Below are 12220 nucleotides of genomic sequence, written 5' to 3' on the forward strand. Positions count from 1 at the left end.
TTTCACTCTTCAAAACCTATCTTCCCAACAGTTTCTTCCAAAACAACACCATACACTGCTTTCACACTCTACAACTACTATTCTTTTTTGTAAAACTCACATTTTCTCTTCTTAAAAATTCTATTACTTTAGGCAATTTAGAAATCAAGATGCGTTCTACAAAACAAAATAACAGTAACTACAATCCACCAAACAGAATTGTTTTGTTTTCAAACACAAAATTGGTTTATTGTAACTGAAGACAGTTTTAGACAGCTGTATTTTTGTTAGTAGGACTAGGCAGGTTGTACTCCAACCCATAAACTTAAATCATAGTTTGGGAAGGAATACAAACTGTGTTACTATAACAAATACTTCAGTTTGCAATGGTATCACTAAATTGTTGTCAGGAATTAGTCATAGAATAATAAAATATTAAAAACACGAAAATATTATAAAAAATTTCATTTTTTGGATACCGAAACCCCTTACCCCCCCAGCAGGGATCCTTCTGGTGGTTTATAACTTCCCAGTTGAAAACCACCACTGGACACAGCAAAAAACGATGTGTCACTTAAAATTTGGGGGCAACCTTCATGGATGTCCAGCAGCGGCACATCACTAATCCGCAAATGTCGAGATTCTGGAGTTCATGGGCAATTCGAAAGGTCTAGTCTACTGTGGGGAGATGAACTGTTGGAGTTGGTTGGGGTTTGTTCCCTAACCTCCAGATGGTTCTTGCTAGTCTCTACAAGGCAGAAGGGTTGTGCCACTCCCTGCCTACTTTGACTGGAGACGACTGGTTTAGAGACTGGCCTACCCCTTCTTCCGGGGGAGACATGACTTTGAGATGTAGTGCCCTAATTCTTGCTCATGGATCTCGATAGGAGGCGGACCCCTACACCCTAACGTTACCCATCCTGAATATCCTGTCACTCCGGATAGCAGCGGCACTAAGGGTTCTTACAGAGGACTAAGTGCAATTTCATAAGCTTCCCTTGTCCTAACGAGAAAAAATCTTACTAAATATCTTTCCTTAATAATTGCACAAACGTGGGCACTACTCCAACTGTTCTACCTACGGCCATTACCTCGTTTCTGGTTGCATATGAGAATTTCAAGTCATTAAAAACTAATTTCATTCTCGAGATGTCCTACGGACAGATAGCTTAGATGTAACATTAATACAGAAATAAAAATGTTTATGTCCTCATATGCAAGACAGAAAGAGGAATTGTGTCAGCCCCTACTAAGTGATTTTATTCAATGAGTGATTCAGTCAATTCAGGGGTATAAATTGTTCTCACATAAACCCTTGTAACCTGTTTATACAATTTCAATTTCTTAAAACAAATTCACATGAAAACACTTATGTTGCCACTGCTGTGGCGGTGGAGCCCTTGAGTTGTTTTAACGTTATCGCAGTGACCCAAGGGTTTGATGTAGATTCCTTTACAAAAAAATATAAACCCTTTGATTGATGTTTATTCAATTTATTAACAAATCAATAAAACACTTATGTTACCACTTGCTGTGGGCGTGAGCCCTTGAGTTGTTTTAACGTTATCGCCAGTGCCAAGGGGTTTGATGTAGATTCCTTTACCAAAATATAAACCTTTGACTGGGCCTGTTTATTCAGTTATTAACAAATTCACATGAAACACTTGTGATTGCACTGCTGTGGCGTGAGCCATTGAGTTGTCTTGATAAAATCATCGAACAGTAGCATGGGTTTCAGGGACATGATGGCAGCGTTAGTTTTTCAAAATGTATAACTTTTTGCGTGGTAATATAGAACCTAAAACAAATAAAGTAAAATTTACACTTTATTGTACAATAATTTACTACCGACTTTGGAGAAAAAATAGGAATATAAAAATTGGTCGAAACCCGTGTCATAATTTGAAAAAATTTATTCGCTTATTAAACTGTTCCTAATAAGTTTTAAATAAACATGGTCCATTTTAATGTTTGATGTAAATATAACTAATATGCTTTGTTTAGTTATTAGAATAAAGAATATGCTTAGTTATATAAAAATAATTAAAGTAAATTAAATAATAATATTGTCAAACTGGAATCAAATATTAACAATTAATAAGTGATTAAAAGAATGTATTACTTTTTTCAACGCAATGTAGACCATAATGTTTTTATCCAATTTTTAAGTAAAACTTATGAGCAAACTTGCGAAATAATCAACTTTGTTACACTAAACTCATAATAAGGAAAGAAATTATGATTTAATTGAACGTTCTTCTCACTCCTTCATTGAGATTCTTATGTTGAATTAATATTTAGAAGACGCTTTCCTCTTGAATCTCGTTACTTCCCTTACTGAATCATTTTTTATTTTTTAACATTTTTAAAGGGTTATTTTAAAATTTAAAAATTTTTTAATTGCCATGAAATAGTTTATTCCCCTTTAGTTTTCTTTTATATGTATTTTTTACCTTTTTTTCTTATTTACCATTATTAATTGTCTGTAGCTTGCCAAAACTATCAGCAGCGACACAAGGACCCCCCCGATTAATAGAAATTGAAAATAATGTTTGATAATCGTTTGAAATATTAACCTGTGTTGTTAATTGTTGGAAAAATAAAAGTCGAGTTTGTTCGAGTTTGTAGGTATAACATAAATCTCGTTTCATCTAACAGAAATGTAGGGCTACAAAAATGTATCGTTTTTTTTTATTTTGCCTCGTCCCCCACCCCCCCCCCAACACCCAACCGGGAATTGCCCACCCATGGCGTGCATGCCTAGTTGGCTAATGGATGCTCCTTTTTTGATTATTATTTTAATATCTCGAATGTTTTGTTGATTTATGGTTCTGACAAAAAGGTATCAGTAAATTACCCATGGATCTGTGCATCTTAACAAAGGGGGGGGGATTGCATATACAAAGTATGTAACTATTCATCTTGGGGTTGTCTTTCTCACGTTTTGAACCTTCATCCTCACTTTCATAATTACCTCTGTAGAGTTTATTAAGTTTTATGGGTTGGGTATTTAAATACTTGCCAAGTTTTTTTAGAGTTTTGATTAGATTACAGGTGTAATACCATCGACTTAGAGCTAGTGTAGTCTAAACTTTTTTTTAGTTTGTAGACTAAACTTTTTTGTCCTCAGGAAGTTAGTAGTGTGGGTCACAAGGCGTTCCTTGGATTCATGCAAATTCCTTAATTATCTGTATTTTTTTGTAATCCATATAGAATACACTTTTACATTTGTTGTCAGGGATACACTACAACAATTTGACAATATGTTAAGTTCATATTTTTGTTTTTAATTCTGTAAATAAAGGGCTACGTGGACTATTGGGCCGGAGGATCAGTAACATTTTACTATCTTTCATATATTTCAATAATAGTACAAGGGAATATTAACGTTTTCCATACATTTCATTGTGATTTTATTAAACTGTAAGACGAAGTAGGCAACTGTTCTGCTGAGAAAGACGATTTGTAAAATAACCCAAACTCGACTTTGAGCATTTGGCATTGTTAACTTTGTTAGACTGTGGGTTTTTGTTCTCAAGTATCAAGTGTAATGAGTCACAATACGTTCCATGGACTGATGTACATTCCTGGGAGGCAGGGACTTGTTGATTACACTTTTACCCTGTTGTCAGGGATACATTACAACAACAATTTGACATTGTATAGTACATTTAGTTCATGTTATAAATTTCATTTAGTAAATAAAGGATTACCTGAACTATTGGACCGGTGTCCTCTCGGTTGAACCTCAAACAAGACACCATCTCCAGGTTCAATTAAAGACTTCACCTCCACACCTATACCGCTCAACAGGGCGAACACTGTACTGTCATGTGTTGCATGAAACCTGTATTTTTTCTTCTCCTTGATTTGAGTTTATTTTCAGCTGTTCTTGTACCACTGTTCACAATTGGCCCTATGAATCAGTAAAAATTATATTAACTTACCCTTAGGTTATGGCCATTGAATTTGGCCATAAACAAAATATAATCGCTACACTACACTTGTGTATTCATAAAAAGTTAAGATTATTAAACATGGAAGTGTTAGATTCAAAGTCAACCTTGTCAAAAACGTTCTTCAAAAACTTGTGAAATGATACCAAAACTAGTTTAAGTTAATAAATAATACTAATAATAATAATAATAAGGCTAACAACTTTGGAAGAGTTGAAAACGTTTCATTGAACACTGCTGATTAAAAAAGTGGTTTTGACGTGTGTAATCGGACTAGGCCGCTGTTCTAATGGAATTCCGCATGGTTTCTTTTACTTGTATTTACACGTGAATGGTAAAAGGGACTATAATTATAAATACTGTAATAAATTAATAATACCATACAAACTGTAAATATCACTTGTCTACCAAGAATTTACATGCAATTATCAACATTAGATTTAAAGAAGTTCGGTACATTCTTTGTATACATAATGTATAAACACATTTATAAATTATACATTTTTGTTATAAATTTATAATCTGTCCTTTTATAGGTGTTGTTTTTACGGATTACTTTTGTAGTTTTAGTTATAGATTTAATTGACCTACACCAGGAACGAATATAAACAATGAAAACATTGCATTTTTTAGTTGTATTACTTATTACAAGCTAACGAAGTTATACGTCGAAAAGTAGCCTATTTGTTTTAATTAGTTAAATAAGTGGTGGCAACAGATGGTTCACATTATTAAAAAAATTAGAATCCTATACTGTTATATTTGTAAAATTAGAATCGTGGTAAAAATCGTTATCTAGGTATGCACATTAACATTTCCCTGTTCCCTTGTTTGAATCCGACTTTCGTTAAAAGGGGTAGTTGTAAGTAAAATTTTCGAAATTGATCTTATGTGTATGTAGTTACTTTATTAGAGGATTTATTATGTAAATAAATAGGATTCATTGTTTTGTGTTTTAAAACAGAGTCAACTGTATGAGGTAAATGGGTTTGATTACTTATTTCTTGCACACAAGGGATAACAAAAATGACAAGCAAGATGAGCGCACATTTCCCCTGAAAGTGTCGCCATTATAGTGCCCAAAACAATGTATTATTTGTCACCAGAGTTTGCAATCTGAATGAAATTGTTTGCCTTTGTTGAAAGCAAAACCCCACCCATAAAAGTCTAGTAAATCATTTTGCTGGAAGTTTTTACCGTCAAACAATTTTAACTATAGATTTGAGACCTGTTGAGATTTTGAAAAAATTAAATGGAGATCCCCTCCACTCTTCAAGCCAGGTTGCTAACAGCAGCCGCTGAAGCTGATGCTTTGATGTTTACTGTTAACAGCCAAAAAACAAAGGAAGTTACTATTCAGTTCTATATTTATAGGTCATCCTGACGATCTGCTGACGCAGAAACTCATTGTTTTCATCATCGGCGTATTCACTATATGAAACAGAAATGCAGCTGCAAAAAATGGTTCCATACAAGCACATCTTTAACGTATCTACAACGTTTTATTAGCTGTCTGTAAACGTCTTTTTGGTGTATACACAACATGTAAACCTTACGAGCGCCACACCACACTTTATATGCAACAGAAGTGGCTCTAAAAAAGGACCACCCCCAAATAGGTTTGTTCAATGTTTTGATGAGAATATTCAACTACAGCGAATTGAAAGGATAAATCATAACAGAATCTTAATATCAGGTCTCTCTAAACTACGAAAATTCAAGAAAGGCGTACATCAAAACCTTGTACGAGAGCTGTAGCATCATGCTATGGCACCATATGAAAGCGTCTCATGGCACATGACTGCACATTATACACAGATCTCAGTACTAATATAGATTTGTACATCAAGATTTAATATATTTTAAAATTTATTAATTTTTAACTTCATTACATTCTTGGACTTGGATTGCAAGTTTACTCACAAAAATCTTAATCCGTTTCCTAAGGAGTCAAAGGGTATCAAATGGGGTCCAAAGAAAAAATTAAGATTTACTTTGAAAAAAGTTATTCCACTTTGTTTATTAAAAACAATAAATAAAATGGTGTTATTGAAGCATATTCTACCATAAAACGTTCGATTCCTCCCTACCACGTAGTTTAATTTGAAAGTCGCAGGCACCAGCCTATACATTCAGGAAAAGTTAGGTTAAATAGATAAACAGGTTAAAATAATAGATATTGTGAAGATGGGTGACTACGTTCCTGATCAGTACAAAAAGTACTGAGTAGTACGAAGTAGCGAAGAAACTGGCCGATAACAATGGATGAATTCTCTGACAGTAACATCAACTTGAGCACCAACGACCATGACATTTAAACCCCATGCAACGACAATAGCAATTGGTGTTGCAAAAAATTTCAGTAGGATACGGGGGTTTTCTTTACATTGATATAATATTAATATATTCATCAACATGTATTTAAATAATTTATTTATTCTATTAATACATTATAAAGTACATATACACCTGAAAAACGTTTTGCTTGAAATATATTTTCAAGGCAAGTTCCTCCATATCTATCTTTTAGACTTTTTATAAAGGGCCTATTTATACAAACTTTAAAGATTTAAATTGTATGAAAAACAAAATAATGCACTTCCAGATCTATGTTTAAAATTGTAATAAATATTAATCATTATTTAGGTTAGCTTTCAAGAAAACGACGTTTTATTTTGGATTTTTGATTTTAGGTACCAAAATAAGAAATTGTTTGACTTTCCAAAAAGTTTTAACTTTGATGACTTACCTACTTGATGACTTACAATTTTAAACCAAAATAGAGTATGTTTAAATAAAATGATAATGTGTATTTTAGTTGAATATACACAAAAAAAATATATTATAATTTCAAGTTTTAAAAAAACAAACAAGCTTAACATATCTGTACGTTATGTTACATTAATTTATATGTATATTATATTATATCATAATATTTAATTTCTATAGTATACGAGGTACAAACTACTAAAGGAAATTTTGTGTCAATTAGTCTAGATATAAATATAATATCTATAGCTGGCATTTTTCAATTCACCACAGCCAGCGTAAGAAAATAATGGGAAAATTGTTTATTATTAAGAAAAAGTTTTACTTTAAGGGCTCTTTGTACTCCATTGGCATTATAATTAATTACACTAAAAGAAGTGTTAAGGGGATTTAAAAAGCCATTTGTAAACTCTTTGTTGACTTCCCCGGAATCGGACCTGTGACCCAGGCCCCGGCGACTGGGGGGGGCAAGGGGGGCAAATTCCAATTGGGGGCCCGGGGGCCCACAGGGGGCACGGGCCCGACTAAAATAATGTATTTTTATTTTTTTTTTATCATTGCCCATTACCATCGGCCCAGGGCCTGTGCGGTGAAAAATTCAGGATAATATAACATGCAATGTTTAATTTAAACTACTTGCTTTGACTCCGATTTAAACCAATAAAATTGTAAAACACTGAGGTGGCGCGAACCGTTGTGGTTGTGGCTGTCAGACGTTTCGGGCCCCGGGGGGTCCGCATCGCCCAGACGCAGAAGGCAGTGACTCTTTCTCCACCCCCTCCCCCTCCCCGGCCCACTCACCCTCCTTGCTCACTACAATAGTTGCAACCTGTGGAGCGTCGCGATGGCCAGTTGGATACCGACACGATAATAAACTAAATGTTTTCTTTTCAATCTTGCATTTCTATGTGGGTTGCTGGTGAGTAATTGGTTTTATTTAAAGTTATCGTGATTTGGTTGTTTTTGTACCACTTTCTAGTTTTAGTTTGTTGTCGTGCTTTTAATTAGGTTTGTTGTTGTTGTTGTTGTTGTATAAGGGAGATTGAGATTGATTTAAAAACCGTGAATTAAAGAAACATACAGGTGAGTTAGTAAATATGTTTTATCATTAATTTTTAGAAAATAAGTTCCCAAAATTTTCCGAAAAGAACTTAAAATAAACTGAATAATTTTTACCATGGATCCCACATTTGATTGCGGGCCCTGTTACCAGGATCAGGCGCAGGGCCCGCTCCTTCTGTTCACTTGTCATGCTGTTGGGATAATTAAAACATGAGATTTTTAATTTTAATGTAACGCAGATTTTTTATTTTAACTGTTGATTAAATAATATAAACCCATAATAAAATAAAAAAAATTTTTGGTAAAATAGATAAAATTAGGGACAGGCCGGGCCCCCAGGGGACCAGGCCTGGACCAGGGGTCCACCAGCCCAAAACCCACAAGGTGGAAGCCGATGATTTTTACCCATCATTATTAAATTTGAAATTATACAGTATAATCAGTTTCATAAAATAAATTAGGGCTACAGTTAAAATCCCGAATTATACAAGGGGGCTGGTTAACACTTTAAGTCGGATCAACAAGGTTCCTTAACAGCAAAAAAATACAAATTATACTTTAATTATTACTGGGATGGCCAAAATTTGAGGACGTTTGTAATCGTTTATAAACGTAATCTATTTGTAATAAGACGTGAAATTATAAATGTTACTGCGTTACTGTGTTATCTTTAAATCTAAACTAAAACTTATGAGGAGTTAGGAATGGTTAAAAATTAAAAAAACAACCCACAATAATTCGGTTTGTACTGCTACTGAACGTCGTTTAAGTTGCACATTAATCAAGGATTTTATCCTATTTTAAAATCAGATGACGAACGACCGGTCATCGCTCCACTCCTTGTTGTGGTTGTCTCACATGCTCTGTAAGCACAGTATGCACGTTAGCACGTAGAAAATATTATTACAGATGACGACATAGTTAGGGTATTGTTTCGTGGTTGGCTCGTTGGCGATATTATTGGTTGTTAATTGTTATGACAAACCAACTTGAGGGCGGAACGCCATCGCATCACTAGTTGCGCAGGGTTTACGAGAGGGAAAAATGGGGAGTGAGGGACAGGATAAACAGAGAGAGAAACAGGAAGTAATCCCCATATAGTTGGCAAGACAGGTAAACAATAGAGATTCGTGGTGTGAACGTCTTTAAAAAAACTGGACCTTGGAAATCTGAGTGAGAGCGCAGCAAGGATACAGTATCCGAAAATGCTCAATGCTCATCCACATCCCCTCACGTGTCCTGTGATTGTTTGCACCTGTCTCGGTTTTTGATTAGTTTAGCCCAGTTTGAGATACATTTACATACTTTTTAAAACGCAGCGTTTTGATAATTTTACATTCCGTATTTAAATTTAGCTGAACCCTGCTCTGGTATAGGCCTAGTAATCAATTACTAACGTTTTAATTGTCTATAATGTGTTTATGATCAATTTGATACATTTTTAAATTTGTATTTTGCTATTTAGGTTTCTAAAATTCTATTACAAATATTATTTTATGATCTGCCCACATCAATTTATTATTCTTGGCTAATCCAAGATATTTATTTTTAGGTCCATTCACAGTATTTTATCTTTCATTTGCATAAAAAAAACACCGTTATATCTCAAAATGGACACTTACAAACATATATCTGGTGCTCAATAAAAAACGTAAAGAAAGGCAACAAGAAAATTGAAAGTTTCAAATAAAGGATCCAGGACATTATTTGACGTTTGCGGAATCAAAGTAGACGTAGCTAAACTAGTTTTAACAGCGGCCCTTTAACGACCCTGGCGCCGCCAGGGAGATACTCTTGCGAAGTTTTTCCAGTTTTCAATGAACACCCTAATACTGAAGACAGCGAAGATATTGAAAGCTGTAGGCCTTAATGCTGATATGAAGGTAGAAACTCAATGGTAGAGATAGCTTTACCTCAGAACCTTGTTCCTAAAGATGATTTTGTTTTGGAAAGATCACAATCGTGACATTCTAAATGCTAATGTAGATTCGGGGGTTAGGAAACTCATAATTACCTGTTCAGATTTAGGGACTTTGAAAAACAAGGTGGTGACTGGAACAGTGTATGATTGCGAGACTTTTGTTGAAAATGGGACCTTCTTTGATGCCGTCAGATCTGCCAAGTGATGGAAAAAGAGCGTTTCCAAAAAAACGGTGCATTTTTTCAAAAAGGCCGACGGAGGAGAGCCGTCAGAAGAGATTGGCTTGTATGGAGTGAGGACTGCTGAGTCCTTATTTTGGGTTTTCCTGTGACTTTTCCCAAATAATAATAGTGGGGGTGAAAAAACACGATTCAAATAAGTCAGTTTTGTTAAGTAACGATGGAGAACAAAGGAATATGGCTGGCAGGAAGCTTTACAACAAGTACTTTGCATTGACACCAGCGTCTTCCCCAACAAAATTTGCTACATCCAATGGAGAGAGTTAGAAAGGAGGGCTAAGTGATGGACTCAGACATTACATTCTCAACTCGACTCAGAAACTGGCTTCAAGAACCAAATATTGGAGGGATTATATTTCAAAGATTTGCTCTCCGTGAGTTCATGTGTCCTTGGAGAGCGAGGATTAGCTCTCAGGAGGACCATCTGAAAAAATTTTGGGGATCCCAAAACAATGGAAACTTTCTGGGTTTGGGATAGAGCTGTTAGCGGAAATATGACCCTTTTACTAAGAGAACATATTGCAAAAGTAAAAAAAGGGCCCAAGAAGAGGGAAAACGTGTTCAAGCTCATTATCTGTCTAAAGACTATCAAAAAAAAAATGAAATTCATCAAGTTCTGTGGGGGAAAGATTTCGGACAGAAGGTATTGGGAAAGAAAGGAAGAAAGAAAATCAAAATATTATGCTATTTATGGCTGACTCTACCCCCGATGCCTCACATACTGAGCAAACAATACGTTGATCATTGAGATTCTCTTAGATTGTGAATCAAGATTTAAAATTTGCTGAACGATTTTTAAATTTTGTTGACTGTAACAAAAAAAACTGGAATGGATGTGGACCTCAGATTGAATTATTAGACGAGCTCAACAAACAACTCAATTTCCCGTTGAAGGAATGCAGAGGCCCCTGGGGTACGACCAATGGTCCAATATGGCTGGAAATATAAGGTGCCCAAGCCATCATAATGGAGACAACAAATGGCTTTTTATACTAGAACTGTTGCCGCTCATAGGCCTCAACCAGTGTGGGGTTAATGCTGCCTGAATGCTGCGAGGAAGCTACAACATTTTATGGCATGCTGCAAAAGCGGGTATTAATTTCTTTTCTAGAAGCCCTTACAAAGATGGGAGTACTTAGAAAACGAATAGGCTCTTTCTGCACAGTATTTCTCAAACGAGATGGTCAGGCCCGTGTAGATAGTGTGCGCCCTTTCGTAAAGCATTTGCCTTCATCATCAAGGCCCTCATGATTGTAAAGAACTGAAATCATCTGAGCAGAATGCTAGACAAGATCTGAAAGGGCTATTGAAATATCTACAATCGTTCGAATGTATCATGATTCGACAATATGGGCTAAAGGTGCTTGTTGCAATAGGACAACAAAAATAAAGTATTAAAGCCCGGAATCAACAACTCTAGACGTTTTGAAACACAAAATCTGGGGAATGATTTAATAGCAGGAAACTAAAAGTACTGAGAGACAGAGGAGCAATCTCTACACTGAGGCCAAGCTAGTGGCAGGCAACATTTGGCTGAGAGTGTAGATTGGCGAAATGATTTTAAGGAAAAAAAGATTAAAGAAAAGAAAAGATTTTTTTCATGACGAAACAAAAGGGACGGCACGGGATCATTCAAATTTAAAAAACGAAGAGGAACGTTTTAGGATTGATGTCTTCTTCAAGATCTTAGACTCAGTCGTTAGGGGGACTGTCTCAGAGATTCGAGTTTGCTGGAAAAAATCAGCAACCATTTCCCAATGTCTTTTGGAAAACATATATTGAGGAAGACGACAGTTTTATTTGAGCAGCAATGTTTGAGTCTGTGTCAAACATACAAAAGAGGATATTGAGATGGAAAATTTTTTTAAATGAAAATTTAAAACATTTGAAATCGATTCTATAGCACTAACTTGGGGGGAACAAAACTCTTCAACCATTAAGTCTAAATAAACGCTCTAAGGCAAGAACAAAACTAGATAGTTTTATTTCCAAATATCAAACTACAGTCGATTTCCCGGTTTGTTCTGTTTTCGTGCATACCTGTATCTGGCAGCCAAGGGGAGAGGAGCTTTCAGTTTGATGAAAAGAATTAAAAGTGCAAATCGTTCTACGGATTGACGCAAGACCGCATGAATTGACCTGAGTATTCTAGCCTGGAGTCAGATTTGGCACGTAGTTTGAAATAATGACAGACATTTATAGAAGACTTTGTGGGAAGAAGGCCCGACGAGTTGTGTTTTAGTCATGTTTAATCGTTAGTGAGTAACATAGCCCCCAATGTTTCTTTATTAATT

General features: G+C 35.3%; 1 long non-coding RNA gene across 1 annotated transcript; it reads right to left on the reverse strand.

The window, feature by feature from the left end:
* Nucleotides 1-1744: 1744 nt before the first annotated feature.
* Nucleotides 1745-3871, reverse strand: LOC124374953. Its single transcript, XR_006923631.1, has 2 exons — nucleotides 3693-3871; nucleotides 1745-1777 (listed from the first exon to the last, which is right to left on the reverse strand). It is a non-coding gene; the product is annotated as an uncharacterized LOC124374953 (long non-coding RNA).
* Between the last annotated feature and the right edge of the window lie 8349 nt (nucleotides 3872-12220).

The sequence above is a fragment of the Homalodisca vitripennis genome, unplaced genomic scaffold, assembly GCF_021130785.1.
Source record: "Homalodisca vitripennis isolate AUS2020 unplaced genomic scaffold, UT_GWSS_2.1 ScUCBcl_11644;HRSCAF=20987, whole genome shotgun sequence".
NCBI lineage: Eukaryota > Metazoa > Arthropoda > Insecta > Hemiptera > Cicadellidae > Homalodisca > Homalodisca vitripennis.